The sequence below is a fragment of the Rhinolophus ferrumequinum genome, chromosome 3, assembly GCF_004115265.2.
Source record: "Rhinolophus ferrumequinum isolate MPI-CBG mRhiFer1 chromosome 3, mRhiFer1_v1.p, whole genome shotgun sequence".
In the NCBI taxonomy this organism is placed as follows: Eukaryota; Metazoa; Chordata; class Mammalia; order Chiroptera; family Rhinolophidae; genus Rhinolophus; species Rhinolophus ferrumequinum.
In genome coordinates, this window is record NC_046286.1 from 96,007,369 (window position 1) to 96,013,368 (window position 6,000).

The window sequence follows — 6,000 nt, forward strand, 5'->3', positions numbered from 1 at the left end:
TCATTCTGATGAGAAATTTCAATTAAAGCCCTGTAGGACCTCCATCTACTCCCATTATTTCCCTTCAATTTCATTTATCTCAAAAATACTCGAAAGGTCTCCTATAACACTGGCAACTGGCAGACAGAATCCATGAAAAATCTGGATGTGAGTGTCTGTGCACCGTGCCCAAACAGAAAAATGACCTACCCCAATTATTAAGTGATTCTGGGCTTCTGAAAGGAGCTATGCACTTTGGAAAGCCTAGGCATGGTGACAGGTGACAGTGTGCTGTGGACACCAGAGCTGACCTAGTCCCATGACTGTCCCACCTCCAGCCTCTGATGATGTCTGTTCCACTCCAGCTGAGCTGGAATCTGTTTCACCTACAATGAACTCTGGAGTCTTTGCCACATGTTTTCTTTGTCACTAAGCATTTCCTTTGTTTGTTTGCTTTTGCTTAAAAAAAAAAAAATTAACATTAGCACTCAAATAACTAAGAAAAAATGTACCAGAATACTAATAGAAAAATGGGCAAAAGACTCAAACAAGCTATTCTTAAAGACAAATTTCTTATAAGCATATCAAAAATGTAATCAGCATTATTAGTAATCAAAGAAATAAAAGTTTGAAAAATCTAGTTTCACCTATCAAGTTAGAAAATATTTTTAAAAAGATAATATGTTGGCAAATACTAGATGTTCTAAGCATCAAGTCTAAAGGAAAAAAGTGCCATACACATACAAAACCTAGGAATAAGGAGGTACATTGGTTGGAACAGTAAAATGGTGGAAATAAAAATCCAAGAATCAAAGAATGGCTAAATAAATTAAGACATCTATAAGATGAATTATTTTGTAGTCAGTAAATTATATTGAAATAGCCGTTTTAATTTCTTGGGAAACACCAACAAAGTAAGGTTAATATTTTAAAAAGCAAGTATGAAGTTCTATAATATTCTAATTCTTTAAAAGAAAGGTCCATGTTATATATGATGTCAGAGGGGTAGTAGATTGGGGGGGGTTATCACTTTGTGAGGGGTGTAAATGTCTAACTATTGCATTGTTTTGTACACCTGAAACTAATAAAAAAAGGCCCATGTATGCATTGGAAATGACTGGTGGTGTCCTGCCTAGTATTTTCAATAGAAGTACTTTAGGCAATGGGGTAATTTTAAGTACTCACTCCATGCCAGGCACACGTTCAGCACTTTACATACATTGCATTATATTTATTCTTGCAAACATTGTAGGAGGTCGTTCTTTATCCCTGTTCCACATCTGAGGAAACTGAGGCTCAGAGCAGGTAACTAACCTGATTACAGTGACAAAGCTGTTAAATGGAGGAGTCAGGGCACAAGCTAAGGTCACCTTGACCCAAGGCTCCTATTCATCACATCCAGGCCTTCAAAATCCATGAGTAATTCAAACTTTGCTTTATACATTTTTAAAATCTATTCGAGGGGATCTAAAATGAGCATCTCATGCTTTAATAATTTGGAAACAAATCAATAATATAATTATACTAAAACTGTGCATATTCACAAACTGACAATTCTAAAAACTGCTCCCTCAAAAGACGTAGGACCATGAACATGATCTTTAGGCTATCAAACTAGTGTATTTGGTAATAAACATGAGTACTCTTTTCAAAAATGTAATCCCAAATCTTAGAAGCCTTTTGTGAGCCATATCAATTGTGCAAAATTTATTCATTTAATAAATACCTATTTAACACTTGCCTTTTGCTAGATATTGTGCTAGATGTTGGTACAATAGCAGGAGTCTGACTTTCTTTGAATATTAGGAAAGTCTTTGAGGGGTAAGTGGAGATGGGAAGAGAGAGGGAAGGTGAGAGTATCCATCAATCTCACACTAAAAGTCCTGGCTACCTACATCAAAGGATTATTTGGTTTTTTTGAGCTTTCCATAAGAACTTATAATAATCCTGAGGATCCCAGACACCCCTCTGGAAATGTCATACAATTTTAAGCCTCTACAATGCATTCATACTTAAATGTGACCTGTAGTAATCAGATGAAATAAATGCTTTTAACATCACCTAGTGTTATGCTCATGCATCTGCACTCCTGGGAAGTGCAACATTTTCACTGTGAAGTGCAGAGCTGGACTAGTAGAAAAGGGACTCTCAGCAGAAATGTGGTTGGATGGATTCCCATCCCTCTTGGCTCCATACCTCTTTGTCTATGCACACCTTCCACTTTTTCAGAAAAGCCCATGTCTTTCAGCAAATTGACTTCTAACAGGAAAGCCATTATTTCTACAACTGTAGATTACAAGGTAAATGTTTTCTTACATTTTAGTCTATGAGTTAACCAGAATTTTTATTAATTCAGATTTAGATTTGGTTGTTACAATAATGTCAAATGGATAAGAATGTATATACAGAGGGTGCCAAAAAAATGATGTATACACATTTTAAGAAAGGAAAACTATTAAAATAGTAATAATATATAATGATAATAAAAGATGAATACAAGTCACATTTGACTTCTGCAATTACAAGAGGTGCTCAAAGTGGTTACCATCAGTGTCCAGACACTTCTGATTACGGTGAACTACCACACTGCTTGAGCAATGTTGACCAAAGTGTCCACTTGTATACATTTTTTGGCACCCCTGGTGTGTGTGTGTGCATGCATGTATGTGTGAGATATATATATATATATATATACACATATATACATATATTATACATATATGTATATATACATATATATACAGATATACACACACATATATATGTATATATATACATATATATGTGTCTGTGTGTGTATATATATATATGAATATATATAATTTCCCTTTTCTACAAAGTCCCTGGCCCAAGGAAATGTTAAGGAATGTTATCTATTATTATTTTTCAGAAGTTTAAGAAGTCCACACAAATGATAGTGAATTAGACTTTCAACATTATTAAATATATTAGGACCCTAAAAACAAAGAGCTATGTATTTAAGACGGTAAAGCTGAATGCCTTAAGAATTGAACAGGGACACCAAATTAATTCTCCTTGTTAATTCCTTTCCACAGAAACAAAATACCAAGAAATGGCTAAGGAACCAGAACAAAAAGGGTAGAAATTGGCAAAACACCCACCTTATGTTGTTTGTTCTGTAAATCAAGTGGTTTTCAGAATCTTTCAGACTACAAATTCAGGATGAGTGCCCATGCTTCTGAGATCAGGTGTCACTGCCATGGAGATTGATTTTATTTAATAAACGATGCTATCCAATCACTTTGTAATAATAAACACTTGTTTTTACTTTCTCACCTCCACAAATCACAAATAAACTACTCTTCCATGGTTTCTCTAAATATAGTTTTTAAGATGATAAAAAATAGTGAGTAAATCTACTCTCCCATGGGTGTGCTATTTACTGTTTTAGTTCATGCTAACAGAAATAGCTCAATAATACCAAGTTAACTGGAAGAAGTCAATGGCTCATTCCTTTGAATTGATGAGTAGGAATCACCTTTTCATTAGATATTAGTGCTACAATGTATATTTCATGCATTACTGATACTACAAAGGACTTCAGAAACAAATACAATTTACATACTGTGTTTCAGTTTTCAAAATTACCTTATACACACAGTGTCTAGCTATGAACCAGGAGGAAAAACACTATTTTCCATTACAAAAATAAAAATTGTTTCTCATTTCTCCAATTAAATGAGGGTTCATCACCCGGAAAACCAGTATGTATGAACGCCGGAAATGCAGATGACATCCAGTCTCAGAAATGCTTATTCTAGATGCAAACCAAACTATAAGATTTCGCTTTATATATTATTTGAGATAGACATCCCATGATGGAAATAATCTTGCTGTAAAACAATTTTTAAAAATGAAACAGCTATGGGAAGCTTGCAAAGTTCTCTAGACAAAACCTTCGGGTGACTCCTAAGAAGGAAGCATTTATCAAAGGGTCAAGGAGGTTTGGAAAACTATGTCAGGAGCCAGAGGCAGCCTTGCCTGAGCAACTGAGATTGTCCCAGGTGAGCCAGTGTCCCGGCTCCGGATGGAGGCGGAGGGCGCAGGGCGGGTCCCGGCAGGGCGGGCTCCTTTTTGGCCTGGCGATCCCTGCCGTCTCCAGGAGCCTAGTGACTCTGGAGGATGGCGCGGGCTGCGCGGGACGCGCTGCCAGCAGCCTCCCGCTCGCGCGGAGCATCTCCACACCGCGTCTTCCGAGGCCAGCTCTGTACCTCCGCCATCCTCAAGTCCTCCGACATTTTTCACGGAGACAAGGAGGTAGTAAGAAGGGGAGGAAACCGCCAAGTGTCTGCACCCTGCCTCTGCCGCAGCACAAGAAGAGGAGAGGAAGCGGGAGGCTGGCGAGGAGGCAGCTATTACACTGATTCCCATCGATAATAAAAGAATCATCATCACCCGCAGCAAGAGTCTCGGGTACACCCACCTCGGCAGCGGCTAAGGGTTGGGTGGGCGTTCCTCCTCCTCGCCCCTCGGTGGCTGTGAATCCACCTCAAGCCGTGCACACACGAACTCCTTTTCCTTCGACTAAGAGGAGGGGAAGGAACAAAAGAGACCCCCAACCCTGACACACACAACAAACACCTCAGATGCTCAAGGTATGCGTTTTTTGCAATCCCATTTTTACACCTTCTCCACCTGAATAGTGCATTTTTCCATAGGTAAGAAAGAAAAAATACCACCCGAGGTGATCGGTCGATTGTACACTGTTAATTTCACATTCGGTTTTCTAACAACCAACCAGAAAATCCCGCGGGACCTCGCGACCCCGCAGGGTCTCCGCCGCCCTCGGCCTGGCCCTCTCTGCACGTTCCCCGAAGGCGCTCAGCTCTCCGCTGGGAACCCACCCGAGGGTTCCCTGGGCGGGCAGGACACTCGCCCCGCCGCTCCGCAGCAGCTGGGGGGCGGCGAGCGGACCGCGCCGAGGCGGCAACGCGGATTCAACTTCCCAGACCTGCCGCGCGACCCCTGCTCCCTCCAGCGGCCCCGCGAGCGGCGCCTAGACCCCCGCACGGCAGCCTCCCCCGCCAGGGCAAAGGCAGTTGCACTCTCCGCCCCCTCTTGCCTTCACCTCCCTCCCCCACCCCCTTTAAAAAATTCATCCATTGGTGCAAAGCAGACATTTTGCTGTCATTTACTTCGCACCGCTCGGTTTCAGTGGTAACATCTTACCCAGGAGCCTGGAGGTGTGGGCAGCTCTCCGATGGGTCCGGGGGCGCGAGGCTGAGGTGCTGGGTCCTCTAGCGGAGCCTGTTTGCTGCCATCCGTCCAACTTCAGCACCCAGCAGGCGAGGAGAGGGAGAGAGGCGAGGATGCAGGGGAGGCGGGAGGGGGCGGAGGGAGCGGTGGGCGGGGAGGGAGCGGGAGCCTCACGGCAGAGCGCATGCGCCCCACGGGCGGGCGCAGCCCCTCGCGGGGCTCGGCCGGAGGGGCCGGTTCCCCCGCGCGCGGCCGCGTGAGTCACGGCCCCGCCCCTCGCCGGGCGGCCCGGCCCCCGCGCGCTGGCCCGGGTCCCGCGCGGGCGGCGAGGAGGGTCTCGGGCGGGGCCCCCGGGCCCCGGCGATCTGGTCCCGAGCTTTGCGGGGGCCTTGAGACCTGGGAACCTTCTGATTAGAGAGGCTGTGGCAGCCAGGCCCTTCACAACTGCACCGTTCCCCCGTGGCCCGGGTTATTTTGTCCTTGCGTTTAGGGGAATGCCTGAAACCAGAAGCCTGCCGCCGCGGGGTCCCGGGGGAAGCAGTCCCTGGGTGGGCGGGCAAGAAAAACTGTGAAGTGAAGCAAGGCTTGCTTACCACAGGCTCGGACTTTCAGAAAACTTCTTCCCTTCATTGACGCCCTCACTCAGAAATCGGACCCTTTTCCCTCTGGTTGCGGATGCTCTCGGTCTGGGAACGTGTTCGCCTCAGGCGGCGGGACCGCTGGGGCCAGAGTTGGGAGTGAGAGAAGGCAAGAGTCGTGAAATTATTGACAGAGGTGTTGATGCTTGGGGTCTGGAGCATCCTT

General features: G+C 44.5%; 1 protein-coding gene across 5 annotated transcripts in view; it reads right to left on the bottom strand.

The window, feature by feature from the left end:
• The window catches only part of RGS17 (regulator of G protein signaling 17), a 93,354-nt gene extending 88,033 nt beyond the window's left edge, over positions 1–5,321 (bottom strand). For 3 of the 5 annotated variants that reach the window (XM_033097776.1, XM_033097766.1, XM_033097738.1), the window contains exon 1: positions 5,170–5,321. The gene's annotated coding sequence lies outside the window, so the exon portion shown is untranslated. Of the gene's footprint in view, positions 1–3,101; positions 3,195–4,423; positions 4,525–5,169 lie in introns of all 5 variants that reach the window. The other 2 variants (XM_033097756.1, XM_033097746.1) reach the window with 2 other exon arrangements.
• Between the last annotated feature and the right edge of the window lie 679 nt (positions 5,322–6,000).